A 24,240-nucleotide genomic window follows, 5' to 3' on the forward strand; every position below is an offset into this window, starting at 1 on the left:
GTACACTCTCCTACATCAAGAAAGGCAATTTGGCATGCCAGCTTTTCCTGTTGTGACATATACAGCAGCAACAATTCTATTTAGTAGCATTCAGAGACATTTTACAGACCACAAAATACTGCAGGTGGCTTTCTAAACCTGTCACAGAATCACAGAATTTTAGGGGCGGGAAGTGTCCTTGAAAGATCATCCAGTCCAACCCCCCTGCCAGAGCAGGACTACTTACCCCACTCTTTTCCCCTCAAACTCAGAGCACCTGGGTTCTGTTGGAGTCTCCTCCCACCCCAGGTGTGATCACTTTGCCCTCCCTGTTCACTCCCCTATTTAATCTGCCCCAGGAAAGACAGAAGCCCTAAGCTGTGACCAGCTGGGCAGATGGATCCTCCTTTTGTCATCGCTGGTGAGTCCCCCATGGTGCACACTGGGTGAATGGGGAGGGGACAAAGGCCAGAGGGCCTGGTGGCCCTTCTCTGCCTCCTGGTTAGGCAGGAAGAGGCTTGATGGTCACTCTAATGTTGCCTATGGGTGCTGGCTGGGCCTTTTTACTTAGGCTGAGCTCCTCTATGTTTAGCTGCTTCTTTCACAGAATAACAAAGTTGACCAGGTTGGAAAGATCCTTCAAGGTCATTGAGTCCAACCTATCCCCTGACACCTTCACACCTTCTAATTAACTAAACCATGGCACTAAGTGCCTCATCCAGTCTCCTTTTAAATACCTACAAGGACAGTGACTCCACCACCTCCCTGAGCAACCCATTTGTGATGGTTTGTGTGTTAACCTGCCCCCTCCCTTCTTATGAAATCACCCAGACTAGATTCAGCCAAACTGGAAGTTAAGGAACAAAGCTTTATATTTACAGCTTTGCACAATATGCAGTCAGATATTTATAATATGTACAGCTATAGACAGAAATAGACAAGGTAAAGGTAATACAGAAACACAACACCCCTCCCAGAAACCAGAGGCCCCAGGAGGGGCTCCCATCCACTCTTCTACCTTATCCCAGAATTTGCCTTATGGATTGGCTGGGAGTTTAGAAAGCAGAAGGATTAGTTAGACAGAAAGCAGGGTAGGGAGACAAGTACAGGCATCAGCTGCAACAGAGAGCCACACTGTGTTATCTATGTTTATGGTTTTGTTTTTATACATCTCAGCAAGCCTGTGAGTGAAGTAGACTTCTCCTGTCTTTCCTGAAAAGCCTCTGTCTTTCCATTGCAGTGCTCCAGTCATACAATTCATCCCACCATGTTTCTGTGATGGCAGCTATATTACAGTCTTCCTGTTCACCAAGGCTTCCAGGTCACCCTGCTTGTTGTCCATACTGTGTTCATTAGTGTACATGCACTTCAGCTGGGCTGCTGATTTCACTCCTGACTCTGGCTTACCACCTTCATCTTCCTCTTTGGAGCACCTGGTTTCAACCCCTTTCCCCCTCAAACCTAGTTTAAAGCCCTGTTGATGAGGGCTGCCAAATCATGGGCTAGAATTCTTTTGCCCTTTTTAGGCAGTTGGACCCTGAGTCTAGCAGGCCAGGTGACATACATTCATTTTGCTAAGCCTCTTTGGCAGTGGAATGGAGCAAGGCTTGCACCAGCAGCAATGAAAGTGCATGGATGACAGCAAGGGTGGACTCTCATCTGTTTTTTTGGGTAGTTTTGAGGATTTGTAGTGGTGACTTGACAGAGCCTAAAGCAAGAGCAGTGCTGTACCTAATCTGACCTCCTGAAAAGCACAGGCCTTGAAGGGCTGTTTGGGGGTTGCCTGAATTGAACTTACACTGTGGTTGTGGAGTACCAGCACAATTTCCAGAACATACTTTTTGCAATGCTACAATTCAGGAGAAGAAAGCAGGGTAAATTTCTGTGCAGTTTAATGCTTAAACTAGATTGAAAAAAAACCCCAAAAACAATAAACCAAAACTAATTACAATTAAAGTACAGTTTATTTCATTATGCAATTAAAGTGAACCAGAAGTGTAATGCAGATCAGAGCCTTGGATCTTACCTGTAGTCAGACAGTTTTCATCTAAAGAGTGGGATTTTCTTTTTATTTTTTTCTCTCCTTTCTTCCCTCCTCTCCGTATGGTTCTCCACAGTGGTTCAAGTCAGGTGGGAGGTGCAGTCCTGGGGTTCCACAATTCTGGATATGGTGGTCATACCCTTGCATTGCTCAGCAGGGCTAGAGACTATCTGGTGCCTCTGCAGCTCAGTTAGAAGGAAATCTGCTTATAATGAAAGGAAAGCAGGTTTGGGTCATTTTGGCAAGTTCCCTGATCTGGGCAAGGGTACAGCATGATAGCTGGATGAGCTTTGCTGTGCCTCTGACTTGCCTACAGTGTGTGTCCTACAGCAAACCAAGTCAAGGTTTTATGTGCATCTGAAAGCATTTCTGTCAGAGCAAGAACTGGAAATTATTATAGTTATGCTTTGCAAACATTAAAAAAATACTGCAACTGACAGTTTGACAGCAAAAGCCATATAAATATTAAAAAAAAAAAAATCTGGAGGTTTTGAGGATTTGTTTTGTTGATTAAGAGTTTTACCAACAGAATCAAATCTTGTAAAAATTCATCAGTTTAGCATGTGGCAGTGACAACTTAAAGCCTTGTTTTGAAAGAGTACAATAAATGCAGTGTATTTATAAGGATGGGAGGAAGGCAGGGGAAGGAAAGGACTGGGTATGTCTGAAGACAGAGTTTTGCTTTGTGAATACACAAGCATGTCTTGCTACAGGTTTGATTATCAGTGCTGTTTACTGTCCTCATAATTAACCTGGTACATGAACAAAATGCATGATTGTAGTCTTATGAACCAGCTGTCACCCTCCTGGTTAACCTTCTTCTTATTTTCACGTGGGTGCTATGAATTTGTGTACCAGTGATATGCTATTTACTGTGAACCTATGGACCACTGTTTGGAAATCATGATCACAGGTTCCCTTGTGATTTAGTATTTTTCATCTGTCACCTACCTTCCTGCAAGGGCAAGCAGTAGATCCAGGTCATTTTGTAAGACTGTATTCATGTTGAAGAAACTGCAGTCACTACATACAACTTAGTTCTTCATTTGTAGATCTATTCCTATCTCCATGCTCCTTTAGAGACAAATGTATATATAATCTTCTGTATCAGTGTATTAGGACTCAGGAAAGGATCTCTTGAAATTTATCCTTGTTGACCTTTACCTCTCATTCTCCAATATTGATTTCCTTCCCCCCTGCCCCAGAATGGGGACTCTTATCTGTTTCTGGCATGTATTTTAGCCAGTGTACACTAGATGCAACTAAACTACTGATATGTTCTGTGTGACCCCTCTAGTGTAAGCAATTACCCTTATGTCATTGGGACTACTGAACAGAATGCAGATAAAAACATCGATAAACCTTTACAGACTTGCAGGTTGTTTGATTAGTTTCATTAGAATGAGAATTAGCTTTTTATGTAAATTGTAGTTTTCTTTGCAAGCAAAGGACCTAATGATTACAAAAAAAGGGTCTTGGTCTCCTTTTTTTTTTTAACATAAAGAGGTTCACTAAATTGTCACGTCTGCATGGTTTGTTTTAACGCATCTACTTAACTTAAATTGCTGAATTATCTTTCAGGGATAAGTTTCCCAGGTTCTCTAAATTGTTCAAATGTATGCTGAGACAAGACTTTCCAAAGAATCCATTTAATAGCCCAGAGGATTTATCTTGGTTGTTTAATTAACTTCAAGAAAGTGCTCATGAGTCAAACAAGACCCATCTCCCAGAGACATTGTTGTCCACCGTATTCTGGACTGATTATTTCTGTCTCATTGCAGCACAATCCTGTAGGTGTTTTGTGTTTCTGTGTGTATTATCTTAGACTGGAAAAATGCTTTCTCTTATATTGAAGAAGAGTACCTTCTGACTCTATCTTTTACTGTACTACTATAGGCTCCCTGGGATTTCTGTGAGATCTGGACCATCTACAATGGTCATTCCAATGACTTTGTCTTTCTAGAGCACCCCTCTCCACCTTCTTGTGAGCAGCATACTACTTTCAGTTGTGTTTGCTGCAGGAAAGGCAGGCATGCCGCTCTGAAGCTAACTATGAATGAGTTCCAGTGGAACCCAGTGGGAATGCACCTGGCCTAGATTTATGTTTACATTGAAGTGTGATATAGTTTGGTCTGTTAGAAACATTGGTTGGTTTTAAAGGACTGCAAAACAGTAGTAAGTCTGGATTTTGATACTGTACTTCTCTCATTCTCTTCAGCCTTTAAATGGTGGATTGACCAGCCTCTTCTTCATTGTGGTTGCATGAAAGTGGCTTTTGCAGTGGATAGACATTAGTCCAAGCCACCTTCCAGAGATACTTACCTTGTAAGATGATGTCATGTTGTTCTGTGGCAGCATGGGCAGTGCTCGTCAAGTGAGCCCTGACATCGCCAAAAGCACAGGTTGCTTCCTTATGTCATACCTGTGAGCATATGGGATGTGGCCACAAAACAGGTCACCTGATGCCTTGGTCTCATCCATGGAAAAAGTCTAATGATATGGCCTTATATGAACCAAACTTGAAACCTTCCTTTGTGATACATCGAAAGGGATGAAGTCAGCTGGTTTTGGTTTAGCAGGTAGTAAGCCTTGAAGTCCATCTATAAAAATGAGATGAATAGTAATTCTTGATCCCATGGAGCCTATTACTTTGTGTTGCTATTTAAAACTATGTCTCTGGAAAAAAAAAGGGGATGTGGGTGTCTGTGGGAATTTATTGGAATACAGAAGTGGTGAAAATGGGAGTACTAGAATAACTAGACCCTGTGTCACTGGCATCATATTGCCTTTTGGTCCCTTTCTTCACTGTAATTGCTGGTTGTATTCCCTTTAGATGGTCAGATATCAACATTATCTTCTTAAGGAATGAAAAAGATTGGCGTTCTGAATTCTTATGTCATGAACTTATCAATAGAATTTAGACCATAAAAGCAAGATAATGAAATCAAGCTCTAGTGTGAGTTGAAGTTATATTTGGATGAATTTGGCTTTGGAATTTGCTGTCAATTTAACATGATAGTCCTTGGAAGCTTTTTTTTTTCCTTTGGTAACCTTTGTTCCTCATTACCCTCATTTCAGGGGTGACCTCATTGCTGTCTACAACTACCTGAAGGGAGACTGTAGCCAGGTGTGGGCTGGCCTCTTCTCCCAGGCAACCAGCAACAAAACAAGGGGACACAGTCTCAAATTGTGCTGGGGGAAGTATAGGCTGGATGTTAGGAGGAAGTTCTTCCCAGAAAGAGTGATTGGCATTGGAATGGGCTGCCCAGGGAGGTGATGGAGGCACCATCCCTGGAGGTAGTATCATAGAATCAACCAGGTTGGAAGAGAGCTCTGAGATCATCCAGTCCAACCTAGCACCCAGCCCTATCCAATCAACTAGACCATGGCACTAAGTGCCTCAGCCAGGCTTTTCTTGAAGACCTCCAGGGACAGTGCCTCCACCACCTCCCTGGGCAGCCCATTCCAATGGCAATTCACTCTCTCTGTGAAGAACTTCTTCCTAATATCCAGCCTATACTTTCCCTGGCACAGCTTGAGACTGTGTCCCCTTGTTCTATTGCTGATTGCCTGGGAGAAGAGGCCACCCCCCACCTGGCTACAATGCCCCTTCAGGTAGTTGTAGACAGTAATAAGGTCACCCCTGAGCATCCTCTTCTCCAGGCTAAACAGGCCCAGCTCCCTCAGCCTCTCCTCATAGGGTTTGTGTTCCAGGCCCCTCACCAGCTTTGTTGCCCTTCTCTGGACATGTTCCAGCACCTCAACATCTCTCTTGAATTGAGGGGCCCAGAACTGGACACAGCACTCAAGGTGTGGCCTGACCAGTGCTGAGTACAGGAGAAGAATAACCTCCCTTGTCCTACTGGCCACACTGTTCCTGATGCAGGCCAGGATGCCATTGGCTCTCTTGGCCACCTGGGCACACTGCTGGCTCATCTTCAGCTTACTATCTATCAGTACTCCCAGGTCCCTTTCCTCCTGGCTGCTCTCCAGCCACTCAGTCCTCAGCCTATAGCACTGCTTGGGGTTGTTGTGGCCAAAGTGCAGAACCCTGCGCTTGTCCTTGTTAAATCTCATCCCATTGGCCTCTGCCCACCTATCCAGCCTAGCCAGGTCCCTCTGCAGGGCTCTCCTACCCTCCAACAGATCAACACCTGCTCCTAGCTTGGTGTCATCTGCAAACTTACTGATGCTGGACTCAATCCTCTCACCCAGGTCATCAATAAAGATATTGAACAGGACTGGGCCCAGCACTGATCCTTGGGGAACACCACTAGTGACAGCTGCCAACTGGATGTGGCACCATTCACCACCACTCTCTGAGCTCTGCCATCCAGCCAATTCTTGATCCAGCACAGAGTGAATCTGTCCAAACCATGAGCTGCCAGCTTGGCTAGGAGCTTTGTGTGGCAGACAGTGTCAAAGGCTTTGCTGAAGTCCAAGTAGACTACATCCACAGCCTGCCCCACATTCACCAGGCAGGTAACCTGATCATAAAAGGAGATCAGGTTGGTGAGAGAGGACCTGCCCTTCCTAAACCCGTGCTGGCTGGGCCTGATCCCTTGGCTATCCTGTAGGTGCTTTGTGATGGCACCCAAGATGACCTGTTCCATGACCTTGCCTGGCACTGAGGTCAGGCTGACAGGTCTGTAGTTTTCTGGCTCCTCCTTACGGCCCTTTTTGTGGATGGGTATCACATTGGCCAACTTCCAGTCTTCAGGCACCTCTCCAGTGAGCCAGGATTGCTGATAAATGATGGGGAGTGGCTTGGCCAGCTCAGCTGCCAGCTCTCTCAGCACCCTAGGGTGGATCCCATCCTGTCCCATGGACTTGTGAGGATCCAAATGATGCAGCAGGTCCCTTACTGCTTCCTCATGGATTAGAGGGGGACTATACTGGTCCCTGACTCCATCCACCACTTCAGGAGTCCAGCTGTCCTGGTGACAACCTGTCCCAATAGTGAAGATTGAGGCAAAGAAGGTGTTAAGTACCTCTGACTTTTCCTCATCCTTTGTCACTATGTTCCCCTCTCTATCTAGTAAGGCCTGGAGGTTGTCCTTGGCCCTTCTCTTGCCATTCATATATTTAAAGAAACACTTTTTATTTTCCTTGGCAGCCGTGGCCAGCCTGAGCTCCAAGTGGGCTTTTGTCTCTCTAATTTTTCCTCTACAAGACCTAGCAACTTCCTTGAACTTCTCCTGGGACACCTCCCCTCTCTTCCAAAGGTGATATACTCTCTTTTTAATCTTTAATTCCTTCAGCAGCTCCCTGCCCATCCAGTCTGGCTGCCTCCCTCGTCGGCTCACCTTCTGGCTCAGTGGCACTGCCTGCTCCTGTGCCTGCAGGAGTTCTTTCTTGAAGTAGGTCCAACCTTTCTGGACTTTTTTGTTTCTAAGGGCTTTTTCCCAAGGAACTTTCTGAGTTAGTTCCTTAAATAGGCTGATGTCTGCCCTTCAGAAGTCCAGCGTGGAGGTTCTGTTGATGCCCCTCCTGGTTTCTCCATGTATTGAAAACTCTATAATTTCATGGTCACTGGACCCCAGGCAGCCTCCAACCACCACATCCTCTACCAGCCCCTCTCATTTGTGAGCAGCAGGTCAAGCAGGGCTGCCCCTCTGGTAGGCTCACGTAACAGCTGGGATAGGAAGTTGTCTTCCACACATTGCAGAAACCTTCTAGACTGCTTCTTCTCTGCAGTGTTTAAGTCCCAGCAGATGTCTGGTAGGTTAAAGTCGCCCACCAGAACAAGGGCAGGTGATCTTGAGGCAGCCTCCAGTTGCTTAAAGAGTAATAAATCAACCTCTTCTTCCTGGTTGGGTGGTCTGTAACAGACTCCAACCAGGATATCAGCCTTGTTGGCCTTCGCCTTAAGTCTCTCCCATAATGACTCAACTTGATGTCAAGGTGTTCAAGAAAAGCCTGGATGAGGCACTTAGTGCCATGGTCTAGTTGATTGGATATGGCTGGGTGCTAGGTTGGACTGGATGATCTTGGAGGTCTCTTCCAACCTGGTTGATTCTATGATTAAGAAAATTAATTTGTGGGATAACAAAAAAGAATATTATTTTTTGATTCTGCTGGAATTTGTTTCATTGCACCCTTCAGAAACTCATGGCACAAGGCTTGGATGAGTGCACTCTGTACTGTGTGGCCAGGCCCAAAGAACAGTGATGAATGGAGTCAAATCTGGTTGCCACCAAGTTGCTAGTGATGTCCCTCAGGGTTCAGTACTGGGGCCTGTCCTCTTTAATATCTTTGTCAATGATGTGGATGAGGGGATTGAGTGTACCCCAGTAAGTTTGTAGATGACACCAAGACAGTCATGTGTCCATCTGCCAAAGTAGTGTTGTGGTAGGCCTGATAGGCCCAAAATAGGCTTATACATGTCCTGCCTTGCCTAGGCATGCTTTTCTGCTCCACCAGAGAGGCAAGTGCAGGAAGCGGACACAATATCTGGAGCCACTGAGTCTGGCCTGCCCAGGGTCCTGTGGTGCAAGGTACACACACTTGGCTTGTGCCTGCCTAGAGCAAGGCCTGTGCTTTTCCCACATTTGTGTGAAAGTGAGCCTGTGGCTTTGCCTGATACAGTAAGGTTTGGCTAACTGCCACCCTGATTGGCTATTCTTGTGTCCAAAGGGCAACTAATCTCAGCCCACATTGATAAAAGGAGATATGCAGGTGAACAACCTGCTTTTGCTTCCCTGCTCGTTGCTGTGCTCAGCCCTGCTGCCATTGCACACTGCCTTATTGCTTGCCTGGTAAACTCCACTGCCATGAGTTACCAGGATCAGACCCTGGATGCCTGCATGCAATCGGCCTGTGTGGTCAGTGTGACATCGTGCTGAGACTGCACCACATCTGCCTTCTGCACCTGATGGTCCTGCCTAGAATTCCTGGACTTATGCACAGATCATCCAGAAGAAGCCAGGAGAACAAGGTCATCCTGTTCCCAGAAGCTGGGAAGATTCAAGTCTCAATGTCCAACAGGACAGAATCCCCTGGAAGCATTTGGGCACTGTCTGGACTGTGGCTAGCCCCTGTGAGGGTAATAATAATAATAATCTGTGAGCAAATGCTTTAATGGCTCTTTGTAATTCTCTGCTGCCTTCTGCCATGGAACAGAAAGACCTTGGGCCTGGGCCCATCTATCGGGTGAATGGTGTATTTGACAGCAAGCAGCATTTGACCGTGGGAATAGTCTCTTCCAGTTCAATTAATGTTTATATGTTTTGGTGATTATATTAGGTGTAGATATTATCCATAGAATGTTTCCATAACTGTGTCAGAACTGAGATTATTAAAATTAGTGGTCAGGGATGGCAGAGTTCTGAATAGCAAAATTAATAATATTAATTTTGGAAAATATCATCTCGCATTAATTAATTTCCCCTCCCCAACAAGCAGAGGAAAGCTTTGCAGCAGTATCAGAACAGGTTAGCCCAATGAGCCAAGGCTGTGTGAAGCTTAACAAGGTTGGTGCCAGGTCCTGCACTTGGATCACAACAACCCCATTGTAAGTTACACATCTGGGCATGTAGGGTTGGAAACCTGCAATTTGGAGAGGGATCTTGGGGTCCTGATTGATAGTTGACTGAATATGTGCCCAGGTGGCCAAGAAAGTTAATGGCATCTTGGCTTGTATTAGAAATACTGTGGCTAGGAAAAATAGGGAGGTGATCATCCCCCTGTACTCAGCACTGGTGAACCCACAGCTGGAATATTGTGTTCAGTTCTGGGCCCCTCACTACAAAAGAGACATTGAGGTGCTGGAGCATGTCCAGAGAAGGGCAATGAGGCTGGTGAGGGCCTGGAGAACACGGGCTATAATGAGTGTCTGAGGGAGCTGGAGTTGTTCACTCTGAAGAGGAGGAGGCTTAGAGGAGACCTTATTGCTCTCTGCAACTACCAGAAGGGAGGTTGAAGCAAAGAAGTGGCCATCCTCTTCTTCTCGGTGTCAAAAGGCAGGACTAGAGGAAATGGTTACAAGCCATGCCAGGGGAGGTTCAGGCTAGATGTTAGGAAATATTTATTCAATGAAAGCTTTCTCAAACCTTGGAATGGTGTGACCAGGGCAATGGTGGAGTCACTATCTCTGAAGGAGTTCAAGCTGCCTGAAAACCTATTGCTTAAGGACGTGTTTTAGTGTCAGCCCTTCAATGTTGGCTTGGAGATTGGGCTGGATGAGCTTCAAGGTCTCTTCCAACCAGATAAACTCTGTGATTCTGTGATCAAACAAAACTTTCTCTCAATGTTTCTCCTGTCCCTCAGTTTCACTTATGTAATGTTAATTTATGTAAGAAAAAGTAAAAACAACTAAATCAAACTCTTCCTTTACTCTGAATATGTGGCCCCAGGATCAGGATGGAGATCAATTTGCAGTGAGAAGGTCAGTGAGTTAAAAATGTCTATTGAATTCTCATTTTGCAGCAATACAAAGAAAAGATTGCTATTGTATTTTCTGTTAGTTGGAGATGCTGAGAGGTGATGAGCTATTGTATAGCAAAAAGTCAATATGAAAGTTGAGTTCTGACTTTAGCAGTGAGGGATCATAAATCTCAATTTTGATTTTTAATTATGTTGATGTATTGCTACTTTTAAAGGACATTTATGAGGCTCAGAATTATGTCAAGAAGACATGCTTACTGTCTAAGTAAATAAAATTTATGTGACAATTTAAAAGCTTCTTCAGACTGAGGAAGGAGACTGAGGGGGGGGAACCCTCAAAAACATTCAAGCTACATTTTCTCTGTGTACTAAGATTAATTTTGATCTTTGACTATTAGAATAAAATGGGATCATCTCCTGTTCAGCAGTCAAACAGGGAAAGTGGTCATTTTCACATCATAATTGCATGTTTGTGTAAAAACCATTCTAATTTTTCATGTCAGTCACACAAGCATTAGAGAAGAGTCCAGGGCAGATAGATGACTTCACAGCAAACCACCACATTCATCATTCTTGTGTGGATTCTGGTGATTTTGCTTGCTGAGTGGTGACTCTTGGCTCTTGCCATTTCATACCTGCAGTGAACGTTTCTCCATTTTTATTCCCTGAGAGACTATTTAAATACTATGACACAGCAGTGAACAAATACTATTAAGGAAGCTTTAAAGTCCTGACTTTATTAATTGATTTAATTGGTCAATTTGGCCATGAAAATGCTTTTTTTCTGCTAACAAGGAGGCATACAGCTGCAAGACAGCCTGTTTTGAACGAACAGTAGCTTTGTGGTGGTTGCCAAGACTCAGCTCACATTACAGCTCCCTGCTGTTGCTTTTTCTATGTGACAGAACACCATTCAAAACATGAAAAACTCAGTAAGCTGCTCTAACAAGTCTTTATCTTGAATGGTAAAAAGTGTATCAGAAAGATGTTATATACAATAGGCAACTAAGTAAATGGAAAGTTCTGCTGCCCCCTTCTAACATCTTGTTCTCCATTTCCCGCAAAAAAGGCATCTTGGAATAGTAATGGAAGGAAGACAGGAACGTGCTGTAATGGCATGGCTCAAACAGAGAGCTTGACTTCATTTGAGTAGAAGTTGCTCAGCAGAAGACTGATTTTTAACTTAGTCTTTTCTATTAATGAAACACATGAAAACAGACTTTGCTCATAGTAGAACTCCCTTTGCTCAGAGTTATTTAATTTCTTCCTTGTTGTGTGTAATTTCAGTGCTTATTTCTTGTAATTAACAATATCTTGGATAGGTTGTGTACTACAATTTCTATTCTTTTGCTGACAGACTAGAGCGTAACACTTGCATGTAGCTACTTAAATGAGTTTTGACTCTGACAGGACATTTTGGTAAATGAAAAATGAACTGCTATTAATTTTTGTTTCTAAGTGCTGAGTTGAAAGAATTAGGGTATACTAATTAACTGCTTCATACTTTTTTCAGCTGTCAGGCTAAGAACTGAACTCAGCTTTCAGTTAAAGATTTGCAGTGTACCAGCCTCCAAAGATCAAATGTTTCAATTAAGTCTCTGTAGCATTGCAGAAAACTGAATTTTGCAAGCAGCTGCTCTCTTCCTAATGGTTAATAATATGGTTACATGGGGTTCATCTTCATCAGACCTCTTAGGCCAGCTGTGGAAAGATGCCAGTAACACACAAGCTTCAATCCTCTTTAGGATCAGACAGCTGTTTTCTTGTGTAAGCCTCTGTTTAAATGGGGGAATATTTCTAATGCCAGTAGCCAGACTTTGATAAGAAATATGTTATACAAGGGCAGTCACAGCTGGGCAGGAGGCTTAAATAGCTGCTGTGTCGAGTAGCTATCCATGCTGGATTTGATATCAGGAAGATCTCTCCAACAAAAATAACTCAGCACATAAGTTAGTTGCTTGGTATCCCCTAATGAAGCTTTGTCTCTGCAAAACTGTCCTGTGTGCTTTGTTCTTGGCTGACACACCTATGTGTACATGGTAGCTCTGAAATACTAAGCATTTTGTGGAAATCATAACTTTGCACTAGCAGGCAGTAAAACTTTGTCCCTGCTTTTCTGCCATGTGGGTATACAAGAGGTTTATGTGTCAAAGAACAAATGACAGTGCTGACAGTGACTGGGGAGAAGGAAAATAAAGCACAAATGATCCACAGCCCTTACACGTACATGTATCGGGGCATATGCGGATAGGCAGCCACTGTGACATTGTGACTGGGCAGGAAATGGTCTGTGTGACAAAATGGCAACTTCTCCTGTGGGCCCAGGCCATGCAATTGAAGGACAGTGAGACAAAACCTGAAAGCGAAGCCAAACACAGTTGAGAAAGGAATTTGATGTTTGACAGTAAGTTTGGACCACTTAGATCAGGGAGTCTGAGGTAGGGCAGGAAGTCATGTACTTTGTAGAGCATAGATGGAGAGAGCACAGGACAAGGGCAGCTTGGTTTCATGTCTAATAATAAAGAAGTAGTGCCTGTGGAGATCTCTTACTGTAAATATTCTGTAGGAAGTGGATGTACAATCTCTGCTCTGAGGGATCAGAAACACATACCTCCCAAATTTTGAGTAGTGTATGGGCCACCACACTATAAAGCATTCTTTTTTTTGTTCTCCTTTTAAATTTACAAGTGGAAAGAAAGGAAAATGAAACAGAAACTGTAACTTGGATACTGTATTTTCTAAGTAAATTTTTTTTGATACTCAGCACTGCTTATCTTCTCTTTGTGCTTCTTCCAGTGATTATTGTCTTTCCTAGGGATCAGTTTTGGGGCCAGTCTTGTTTAATATCTTTGTCAAAGATCTGGATGAGGGGATTGAGTGCATCCTCAGTAAGTTTGCTGATGACACCAAATTGGGTGGGGATGTTGATCTGGATCAAAGTAGGAAGACAAAGTTGTGATGGTTTGGCCCTGACTGGAGGCCAAACACCCACCAAAGTCACTCTATCACTGCTCTTCTTAGAGGGACAGGGGGCCCTTATAATAAAAGGCCCATAGTAAGATAGAAGCAATTTAATAATGCAAAGAAAAGGCCTCACACAGAAGCAAAAGCGAACAAAGATGTTATTCTCTACTTCCTATCATGCAGATTGTTAGGTCACTCCTGGAAAGCAGGGCTTCAATAAACATATGAGTTGCTCTGGGGGACAGATGCCATCATGGAATGGCCCCCCACTTCTTTCTTTCACTTAGCTTCTATTTATGAGATGATGCCATACAACCTGAGATACTCTTTTGGTCAGCGTGGGTCAGCTGGCCCAGATGTGTCCTCTTCCAGAATCTTGCTCATCTCTCAGCATACTCTTGGGATGGGGAAACACTGGAAAAGTATAGCCCTCATGCTCACTTCAGCAGTAGCCCAAACACTGTTGTGTTATCAATACCCAGCTACAGCACTAGAATGATGATTTGGGGAGAATTAACTCTAGCTCAGCCAAACCAAATACAGAGGTTTAATGAGGTCAAGTGATGAGTCCTGTACTTGGGTCACAACAACTCAATGCAATGCTACAGGCCTGGGGCAGTGTAGCTGAAAGGTGCTCTTCAGAAAAGGACCTGGGGGTGTTGGTTGAAGGCTGGATGAATGTGACCCAACAGTGTATTACTCAGATGGCCAAGAAGGCCAATGGCATCCTAACCTGTATCACTGGGGCCAGTAGACATGTACTTGGCACTGATGAAGAGGCCATGCATTGAATGCTGTGTTCCATTTTGGGCCGCTCACTATTAGAAGGACATTGAGTTGCTGGAGTGAGTCCACAGAAGAGGAGCAAAGCTGGTGAAGGGTCTAGAGAACGAGCCTTGTGAGGAGTGGCTGAGGGAACTGGGATTGTTGAGTTTGGAGAATAATGAGGTGAGACCTCATTGTGCTCTACAGCTACCTGAAAAGAGGTAGCAGTGAGGTGATTGTTGGTTTCTTCTCTCTATCAAGTAATAAACAGTTGTATCAGGTGAGGTTTAGATTGACTATTAGGGAAAGTGTCTATACTGAAGGAGTGGTCAGGCATTGGAACAAGCTGCTGAAGGAGGTTAGTAGAGTCACCGTTCCTGGTTCCAAAAATGTGTAGAGATAGCACTTTGGGGTATGGTTTAATGGCCATGGTGGTGTTGACAGTTGGACCTGATGTTATTTTAGCTGGAAAAAGCCTCTAATATTTCTGATTCTATTGTTATGTTGAAAATATAAAGGCATGAAGGAAGAGGATAGGGAGGATTTGCAGGCTGCTATCTTTCCTAGAAGTCATGGTAGTCAGGTGATACCTTGTGTAGTTTAGCTCATATTGAGTACTCAAAAATGTTGCCACAGCTTCTGCCCAGGCTATTGGAGAACAGCTGCTGAGGAAAGAGATCATTGAGACCCAGGTGGAAGGAGAAGCACCTGGAAGGACAAATACTAATAAAATGCACAGACTGCAGGAGTAGTGAGTGGAGTGAATGGGAATGCTTCCATGTGGCTACAGGGAGACTTTGGGTAAAGCTGAACGATGGCATGGAACATGGGGTGAATTAAATTAAAGCAAGTTAATGTCATGGTTATAAGCCAGGAACTGATTCAATCTGTCATCAGTTATGATCAGAAATTGTAACTCTGTCACTACAATTCACAAAAAAAGTATGAAATTGCCTTGCTTCAAGGTTTGAGACTGACAATCAAAGGTATTTCTTCCTTACCCTGAACACCTTGTGAGTACTTATAACTTGACCTTCCAAACAAAAATGAGACATGCTAACAAGATAAAAACATGGAAGGCCATGGGCCCTCAAAAAAATAAAACAATGCCACCCTGTAAGATTTACAGAATAAAACCTTCCCTTCCTTTCTTTCTTTTCTCATTTACAAAAAATCATAGTTTACTCATAGAAGATGTTCTAGAACAAATTTTTGCTTGGTGATTGTGGTGGAGGGCTGCACAGGCCTCAAAATGACTGTTAAGCCTACGCACCTAGGGGTGGGGAACCCACCCTAGGCCTCTCCATATTTGGGGGTACCAGACCCTCGAACTTCACCTTATTTAGTATGTTTTGGCCTGTTGCCAAGCCCTCATTGGAACAGAATTGTGGTGCAAGGACCATCAATCGCGGGGTCAAAACCTTGCTCCGCCCGACCACCCATCTGCTACTAGCCGCTTTTGGGGACCACTGCCGCTGCATGACTACAGCCCACGGCACCAGCCCAGGGAACTGACTAAGGCACTCCTGGCCAGCCGCCGTCCCAGCTGTGGGAGAATTTCTCCCGCAGCGGGGCATGAGCTTTAAACGTGAGACCTTGTGATGGGAAAAGGTCCTTGAGCTGGAAGGCACTGTGAGCTGCCCATGCACACCTGCTGGGGGCTGACCCTGCCAGCCCCCTGGGGTGGAACCACAGGTTGTTTTGATAAGAAATAACCTATCTGTGCCTTACACATAACTTTGAGCCAATCTGTCTTGTCCACTTGTGCCAGCCCAGTCTGGCTGGGAACACCTCCTCTGAGCACTATATAAGACACTGCATTACCCTAATCAAATCACACTGATGCACAGAAGCTATAGAGTTGACTCGTCAGTGCCCCGATCCGCATTTCGCCAGCCTCCAGACCCCAACACCCAGCTTGGCCCGTACCCGTGGAAGCTCAAACAGCACGTCCCAATAACCCCTGAATTGTTCCAATCCACGATATTTGAGACCTTCAAAACTGACTCTGGCCAGTGAGTAACTGAAAACTTGATCTAAGCCAGAATAATCTCTCAATAGCCTACCAGTGGCACTTTCATGCCACAGACTCTCTTCCTAAATCCTTTCAAACCTTTGCTAAATTCCCAATTTGCTGTACATAGACATTCTGTAATATAATCTCGCAACCGCATACAAAGAACTTGTGTGGGGTAGTTGTAAATAAGTTTGGGGAAGGGGGATTCCTGGTGTATATAACATTAAATAATTTTTAAACCCTTTAAAAACTCGACCTCATATTTCATTCCCCCAAAACCCAGACAAACTCCTCCACAACAGTGATATAGATGTGTTTTAGTCTGTCCAACACTTTCAATGTCTCTCCCATTAGAATTAATTATCATCAGAGTGTTTTGTCCTCTTGTGTTAGAAGCACTGGAAATCATTGCTCAGCTACTGCAAAAAAATTCAGGGTAGTGGCGGTCATACATTTAAGAACAGAAGTTCATGTTAAATTGAATGGAGCTGATGGAAAAATAGATAATGCAGATGGAAGAAATTAGCCAGTGCATTTAGAAAAAAAAGGGTCATGGTTTGTAGTCTGGGAAATGGTATGGCTTTTTAAAACCTGCTCTTCATAAGGAGCTCAAGTGATTTACTCTCTGAAATACAGCAAAAGCTGATAAATGAGTCACCAAAATGCTTACAGACAGTGACCAAGCAAGCAATTCTCCGCTTGATAGGTACTAACGGGGCTTCAGGGGCAACCTGCAATAATTGTGCTAATGGACCAGCAAAAGGCAGAGACCGTGCAGGACTTTCTCTACAGCAGATTGGAGATGAGTCAAACACAGCACAATGAGCTGGAGCCAGGTCTGTCAGACCCGGACAGGTTCAGAAGCAACGAAGTTTTGTTCTGGGGGATGTGTGTGTATATGTTTTCCTTTGCACAATTGTGTATGATCCCTTTAGGGCAGGGTGCAACAGAAAAACAGATTGGTAATTACAGCAACTCAGTACTAAGTGCAGCAGAAAATACTGACTCAGTACTGAGTTGGTTTCGTTCGGAAGCAACTTTGAAAAGCTGAAGATGTTGCTCTCACTTTCTGCACGTTCTGAGCTACTCTCTTTTCTGTGCCAGTCAGTAAACAGGACATCTGCCACTCATGCCCTGGTATGCCTGAATAGAGTTTCTGTAAGGAGGAGAAAGTTCTTTACTGAGAGAGTCATTGGACACTGGAATGGGCTGCCCGGGGAGGTGGTGGAGTCGCCATCCCTGGGGCTGTTCAAGGCAAGGTTGGACGTGACACTTGGTGCCATGGTCTAGCCTTGAGCTCTGTGGACTTGATGATTTGTGAGGTCTCTTCCAACCCTGATGATACTGTGATACTGTGACTTCCTTGTCCAAAGTGAAGCTCTGGCCATGGTGGAATATAAAAATATTTTTCTCAGATGGCCATGATGGCAGTTAGATTGAGCTGTGTTGCACTTGCTGTTTGAGGAGAAAGTGCTATGCTAATGATGAATTTATTGCAAGAAGTCTAATTGTGTATTAATACAATTCTTCCTTGAATAGCATAGGTAAATATTTTGCTGTGAGTTTTCCACATACTCTCGTGCTCTTAAGTAGTTTGTTTTCTCTCCTGCTGAGAAAATAAAGTAAAAACAGCTTGAAATTTTATTTTGTTGCTAATCATTCCAGGAGTGATAGGAGCAATTCTACCTCTTCAGCCACATCAGTGACATGTGAGCTGCAATCCTCTTTATGAGTATCTTGACAGCTGGTTCATCATGTAAACCTCTTACAGTGAAACATGAACCTGAATTTAGTGAATCTGTCTGACAAAAGCAAGAGTAAACCCAGAATGGAGAGTAACAAGGCATGTACTTCAGTTTTCTCTGATATGTCTTCAATTGTGTAATCTAAAACACCAGAGCTGTGTTGTAAAGTTTTAGAAGTACAAATTTTTGTTGCACCCATTGGCAGCACGTGGTTTCTTTGCCAACCCGCTCTGTGCCGTACATTGTTCCCCCCAGTGCTTTCCAGAGGTGGCAACAAGAGGGGCAATGGTATTTGTGCATTTTGAACATCGGCTTTTGCTCTTGTCTACTTGGCATATTGTAGTTGCCACTAAATAAGGCAGAACTGTAAAGAATAGTGATGTTTCAGAGTAAAAATTTTGAACATCAGCATGCAAAAAACCAAATTTAAAATCACAAGTAAAAAAGGCAAAAAATACCCATTACAAACATGTTCATAGCTGTATGACAGTATTAAAGAGGATCATAGGGCCAAAACCATTCCAACTAGCTGATTTTTGACAGAAGACAGGCTGTGATTAACAGAAAAGACTAATAGATTGTCATAAGGATTTGTATGCATGGGTATCATACTAATCAGAGTTTTGAATTTGCACATCTGTCAACAAAAGTTGAAAGAACACCACTGATCTCATTAAACCTGTTGTGCTTCTCTTTAGATGGAAAAAAAAAATATAGCTTAAAGTAGGACTGAACATTTAATTTTCTTGATATGTCAGTTCAACAAACATTTTAGGTTCACACAGGATGAAGAAAAGAGAATTCTGATTCTTCATATTAGTTAAATACTATAGGAATCTAGGGAGATTTAGATCATGCATGCAATGCTGTGGGATCATCAATACTTGATTTTGATGATCTCACATATCAGCTTCCATATATGTAACAGAATTTATTTAATGTATACAGAATTAATCACCAGGAACCTGCCTGTGCTGCACATGTATCCCTCCAGGGATGAGGTCTTCAAGGTGTCATGGTCTACATCTCATTTAGTCTTCATCAACAGGAAAGTTGCAAGGAGGAGCATACCTTCTAAGGTTACAGTGTTCGACCAAAATAAATGACTATGTAAACAATAATAACACACCAGAGCTGAAAATCCAATTGTACCTCTTGCAATGAAGAAAAAATGCTGATGGAGTCTGTCCTTCCTTTCTAAACCTTTTTAAAGGGCAATATGTCTGCATTCTCTTGTCTTAAGTTAAAATCTGCTCTTTTAGTTCTGCCATGTGTCATGACATTTTTTTGCTCTCCAGTCTACACATTTTCCTAATGCTTCTGGAGGAGATAAATCCTGTAGCAGTAGTTCTTCAACTGTTCTGATTACCTCTCACACTGCATAACTTTAAAACTGTACAAAACCACTTCTTTCCCTGTAACAATGTGCTATGGAATACTGTTCCTTAGAAATATTTTTTCTTTTCCTTTAGTAACCACTTCTACCTATTGTAACTTAAGTGCCATGGCTCAAATGTGATTCCGTTATTTAAGCTTTGTAGCTGTTAGTTCTGTGTAGAGAAGCAACCATGATTCTCTGTTGATTCTCGAGGTTCAGAATAACTACCTCTGTATTAGTTTTAAGAACAATCTCTGGTTCTGGGCATTTTTGGGTTTGGGTTTTTATTCCTTTTCTTTTCCTTTCTATTACTTTTTTTATTGCTTTACCATCTAGACTATCTACTGTTGCTATGCCTGCTCTTATCTTGAAGTATGTTGATTCCATAGCCCACTGGTCTCAACGCAGGGAGCCTACATACAAGATGATAGACCTATTGTGGAGTGGTGACCACTGCTGCAGGTGGGCCAAGTTGCCCTGCATTGCAGAATCCTTCACTATTTGAAAGGTTTGTACATGGGTTACTTCACTTTCCCACAGCCTACCAATCCTCAAACCCACCATTTACATCCTCATTCTATTAGACCTTTTTTTTCCCTGAATACTTGCCCATTTGCTTCATTATTTCCACTGTTGCAGAGGGGAAATTAATTGATGTGTGATGATATTTTATAACAATATATAATTTATTAATTTTAATATTCTGTACTCTTGTCACCCCCAACGACTGAATTTTAATGTTAATATTTGTTCATTAACATGCTTATGGAAGACATTCTAGGAATAACACCAAACTGACTATGATTATCTAGCAAACATTCAAACAACAAACAAGAGAGAATCCCTGTGGTCAATATGCCACTTGCCCACTAAATGGGCTAAGGCTCTTTCTGCTCTATGGCAGAAGGCAGTAGAGAATTACAAAAAGGCATTAAAGCATTTACTTGAGATTATTACCCTTGTGGGGGCTAGCTACAGTCTAGACAGTACCCAAACACTTTCAGGGGATTCTGCCTTGTTGGATTTTGAGGCATGAATCTTCCTGGCTCCTGGGGAAAGGATGCAGATGATCTCTGACTTCTTCTCCTGGCTTCTTCTGGACAATCTGTGTATGTGTCCAGGAATTCTAGGCAGGTGAAGGCAGATGTTGTGCAGTCTCAGCATGATGTCACTCTGGCCACACAGGCCGATCATGTGCAGGCATCCAGGGTCTGCTCCTGGTAACTCATGGCAGTGGAGTTTACCAGGCAAGCAATAAGGCAGTGTGCAATAGCAGCACGACTGGGCACAGCAGAGAGAGCAGGGCAAAGAGCAGGGATCCAAAGCAGTGAAAAAAAAGCATGCTGTTCACCTGTGTATATCCCTTTATCAATGTGGGCTGAGATTAATTGCCCCTTGGACACAAGACTAGCCAATCAGGATGGCAATTAGCCAAACCTTACCATATTAGGCAGTGTCCATAGGCCTGGCTCCCCCAAATATGGGAAGAGCACAGGCACTGCACCCAGTAGGCCATAAGCTAGGCACATGGGCTTACACAACTGCGTTACACAACCTGGGTCCTGGGCAGGCCAGACTTTATGGCACCAGGCCCTTTGTGTCTGATAGGTAAACATGTATAAGCCTATTTTGGTCCTATGGGCCCTCCACAACATCCACACCCATCCTTTCTCACACAGTTTCAAGGTGCAACAAGAGATCCTATCACTTATCTCTTCCTGTGGTTTCTGCATAGACATGAAGCCAGCTAAATGTCCCGTTCACTACTCCCTTAGGTTCCCAAAATCCACTTAACATTTTCCTTTGAATTTCCATATTGTCAGCTTTTCTATGTGTTGCACTCTATGGATAATTTATTTTTGCAGACTGCATTAAGGGGACATTTGTTATTGTCATGGCTGGCTATGCTGGTAACAGTCCTGGAGTTCCTTTATTTAAATGATGCATGTTGGAGGTTGTGTTTTGTTAGTATTGTTATCCTACATTCAGGCATCTGATGTGTGTTTCAGGTTTCTGTTATTTGGAGATGCTACTCATTCAAGAGCACTAAACTTGATCTGTTTCTGTTTATAAGCAATAGCTGTGTCACTATCTAGTCCAACACCCAGTGAAGGACTAGGTGTGCCTATTTATTGTTTGTTTATTTTAATGAAAAGCCTTCACCCTCCATGCTTTCAAAATGCTAAGTAGTTCTGATTAAATTTAAAATTAGCAGATTATTCAGATGTTATATCTGCCTGAAGAAAGCAAAGACTTATAAAAGTTCTTCTGTCTTGAACTTTCAATTAGCTGTTCTCCACAGCATCTCTACCAGGCTGGAACCAGTAACATATCCTTTCCCTCAGTTCTTCTTTTGGAGACAGATGTATGCCTTGCTTCTTTAATGGAGTTTATGTTTAAAGACTTGCTGGGGTTTTTTTCTTCCTTTTTTTTGTTTTGTTTTGTTTTTCATCTGTATCTTTGAACAGTAGCTTGGAGCCGTCTGCCTTAATAGGCTGCAGAAGAAAGCAAGAAGTTGATGACAATGGGCAGACATGTCAGCATGGGGTTCTCCTTTTCTGCAGTGATCTCTTGGTGAGGTTTTTTTAAAGTTGGCAGCATTGATGCTTCTCTTTTTGTTTGGGAGCACAAAATGAGGTGTTGGTTGTGTAACCTCAGGTCTGGATGGCCAGAAATTTCTATGTGTATGTGGAGACTTACTGCTGATGTGGCTATTGAGTAGAATCCTATCTTTTATTTTTCCCCTTCTTTTTCTCATCTGTGCCCTGGGTAATTTGTAAAGCATATAGCAAATATTGTGACATTTCTTCTCAAGTATATGTTGTTTCAGGAGCAATATGGAAGGAAATTACCTCTAAGGCTATGGAGTAACCTAAGTGTCACTCTGTAAAGGGAGAAAGGGAATGCAGTACCTGAGAGCAAAGAGACCAGCAGCTGTGTTACTGGGAGGGAAGATATGTATCATTGCTGACAAGAAATATGATGTATAGTTAAACTGTGCTACCTGAACAAGCCATCTGCATGTAGGAAAAGGAATTTTTTTCTGAACTCTGAGGAGCATGACTGTGTTTTGTTGTTTGTTTGTTCACTTTTACTTTTCAGTGCACAAGAGTATCTTCTCACCTGAAGAAAGAGTACAGTTTAAATCAAGAGGAAGGGAAGCTGAAATGACATCATTATTCTTTGGTTTTGTGAAGAGTTATCTTACTTGGGGAATATAATCTGCATTCTAGTATACATGAGACAAGGAAATTCTCAGAGTCTCTTTGGAATGCATTATTTATATTCTTGGTTTGTGTTTGGATTTTTTTTCCCTATTTTTAACCTTTAGAATCTCAGTTGAATGTGTTTATGGACTCGGGACTTGTTTCAAAATTCTCTCACTGACATTGAATCAGAAACCTGAATTTTAAAGCTGTTCATCAATATAAATTAGATAGGTTTTGGTCTGACGTTGTAGACTTCAGGTATCTGTAGATATCTGAAGCCTTTCAAGAAGTACAAATATGTCTGGTAACAAAACAGAACATGTCACTGTGGAATGAGTTTCCTGAGGCTTGTGAGCTGCATATGTTAATATGTTACAGTGATCTTAGAGAAGGGCTATTACAGGGAAGAGTAGCAACTTGGTGAGATAAAACTGCCTTTATTCTTTTGAGTGGTTCCACTGAATATTCTCCAAACATAAAAGTAAATATTGTGTTATTATCAGCTACCTTTTTATTATTTTCGAGTTCCTTAATTTGTTCCTCTGGGATTTCCAGTACTTTGAAAATGTAGGCTCTGATATAACTCCAGGTGAAATTTAATGATCAGTGATGTGGATTTACTTTGTGTTGGAAACTACTTTTTAGGAAGTTCTGAAGGAAATATGTTTGGAAGGACTTGTGGATAGTTCTTTGTACTTCTAATCAACACTGAATAACCTGTGAAAACTCTTCTACACAGAAAAGAGATTTCATATAAGAGCAAATAAAAAGTACATTATAAAAGTACTTTTTTGGTACACTGTAATATAGACACTGTTTGTGTGGGACTTATACATTATTTAATGAAGAAGCTTTTCTGTTATCTCAAAATAAAGTCTCCAGGTTCCTTGTATAATCAACAAGAGAGATGGGGATAAAAGTTATTTGAAGGTGTCTCTCTTGCCAGTGACTGTAATTATCCTAGACTGGATTTTTGGATTGCAAGAGTTATATGAATAACCTCAAAGTCTTATGTTCAGCTGAAACCTGAAAATGAATTCTTCATGATACCATTATAAATAAAAGTAAGTAAAATAAAATAAACCCCCAAACAAACATTAAAAAAAAAAACCATAATGGAAGGATGTATCTTCTAGTGAAAAAATATCCATTATTTTATTAATACTTTTACTTCAACATATAGAATCAACCAGGTTGAAAGAGACTTCCAAGATGATCCAGTCCAACCTAGCACCCAGCCCTGTCCAATCAACTAGACCATGGCACTAAATGCCTCAGCCAGTCTTCTCTTGAACACCTCCAGAGATGGTGCCTCCACCACCTCCCTGGGCAGCCCATTCCAATGGGAAATCACTCTCTCTGGCAAGAACTTCCTCCTAACATCCAGCCTATACTTCCCTCAGCACAACTTGAGACTGTGTCCCCTTGTTCTATTGCTGGTTGCCTGGGAGAAGAGGCCAACCCCCACCTGGCTACAATGTCCCTTCAGGTAGTTGTAGACAGCAATGAGGTCCCCCTGAGCCTCCTCTTCTCCAGGCTAAACAACCCCAGCTCCCTCAGCCTCTCCTGATAGGATTTGTGTTCCAGGCCCTTCACCAGCTTTGTTGCCTTTCTCTGGACATGTTCCAGCACCTCAACATCTTTCTTGAATTGAGGAGCCCAGAACTGGACACAGCACTCAAGGTGTGGCCTGACCAGTGTTGAGTACAGGGGAAGAATAACCTCCCTTGTCCTACTGGCCACACTGTTCCTGATAC

General features: G+C 42.8%; 1 protein-coding gene and 1 long non-coding RNA gene across 3 annotated transcripts in view; both read left to right on the plus strand.

Annotated features, from left to right (window-relative positions):
- The window catches only part of OCA2 (OCA2 melanosomal transmembrane protein), a 245,780-nt gene that overhangs the window by 33,999 nt on the left and 187,541 nt on the right, over window positions 1–24,240 (plus strand). The window lies entirely within an intron of this gene.
- Window positions 364–23,280, plus strand: LOC135175419 (uncharacterized). Of its 2 annotated transcripts, none has more exons than XR_010302352.1 (3): window positions 364–400; window positions 10,375–10,406; window positions 22,377–23,280. It is a non-coding gene; the product is annotated as an uncharacterized LOC135175419 (long non-coding RNA). The 2 variants fall into 2 exon arrangements; XR_010302353.1 differs by lacking the exon at window positions 22,377–23,280 and adding an exon at window positions 18,845–19,037.

Source organism: Pogoniulus pusillus, chromosome 5, assembly GCF_015220805.1.
Source record: "Pogoniulus pusillus isolate bPogPus1 chromosome 5, bPogPus1.pri, whole genome shotgun sequence".
Classification (NCBI taxonomy): domain Eukaryota; kingdom Metazoa; phylum Chordata; class Aves; order Piciformes; family Lybiidae; genus Pogoniulus; species Pogoniulus pusillus.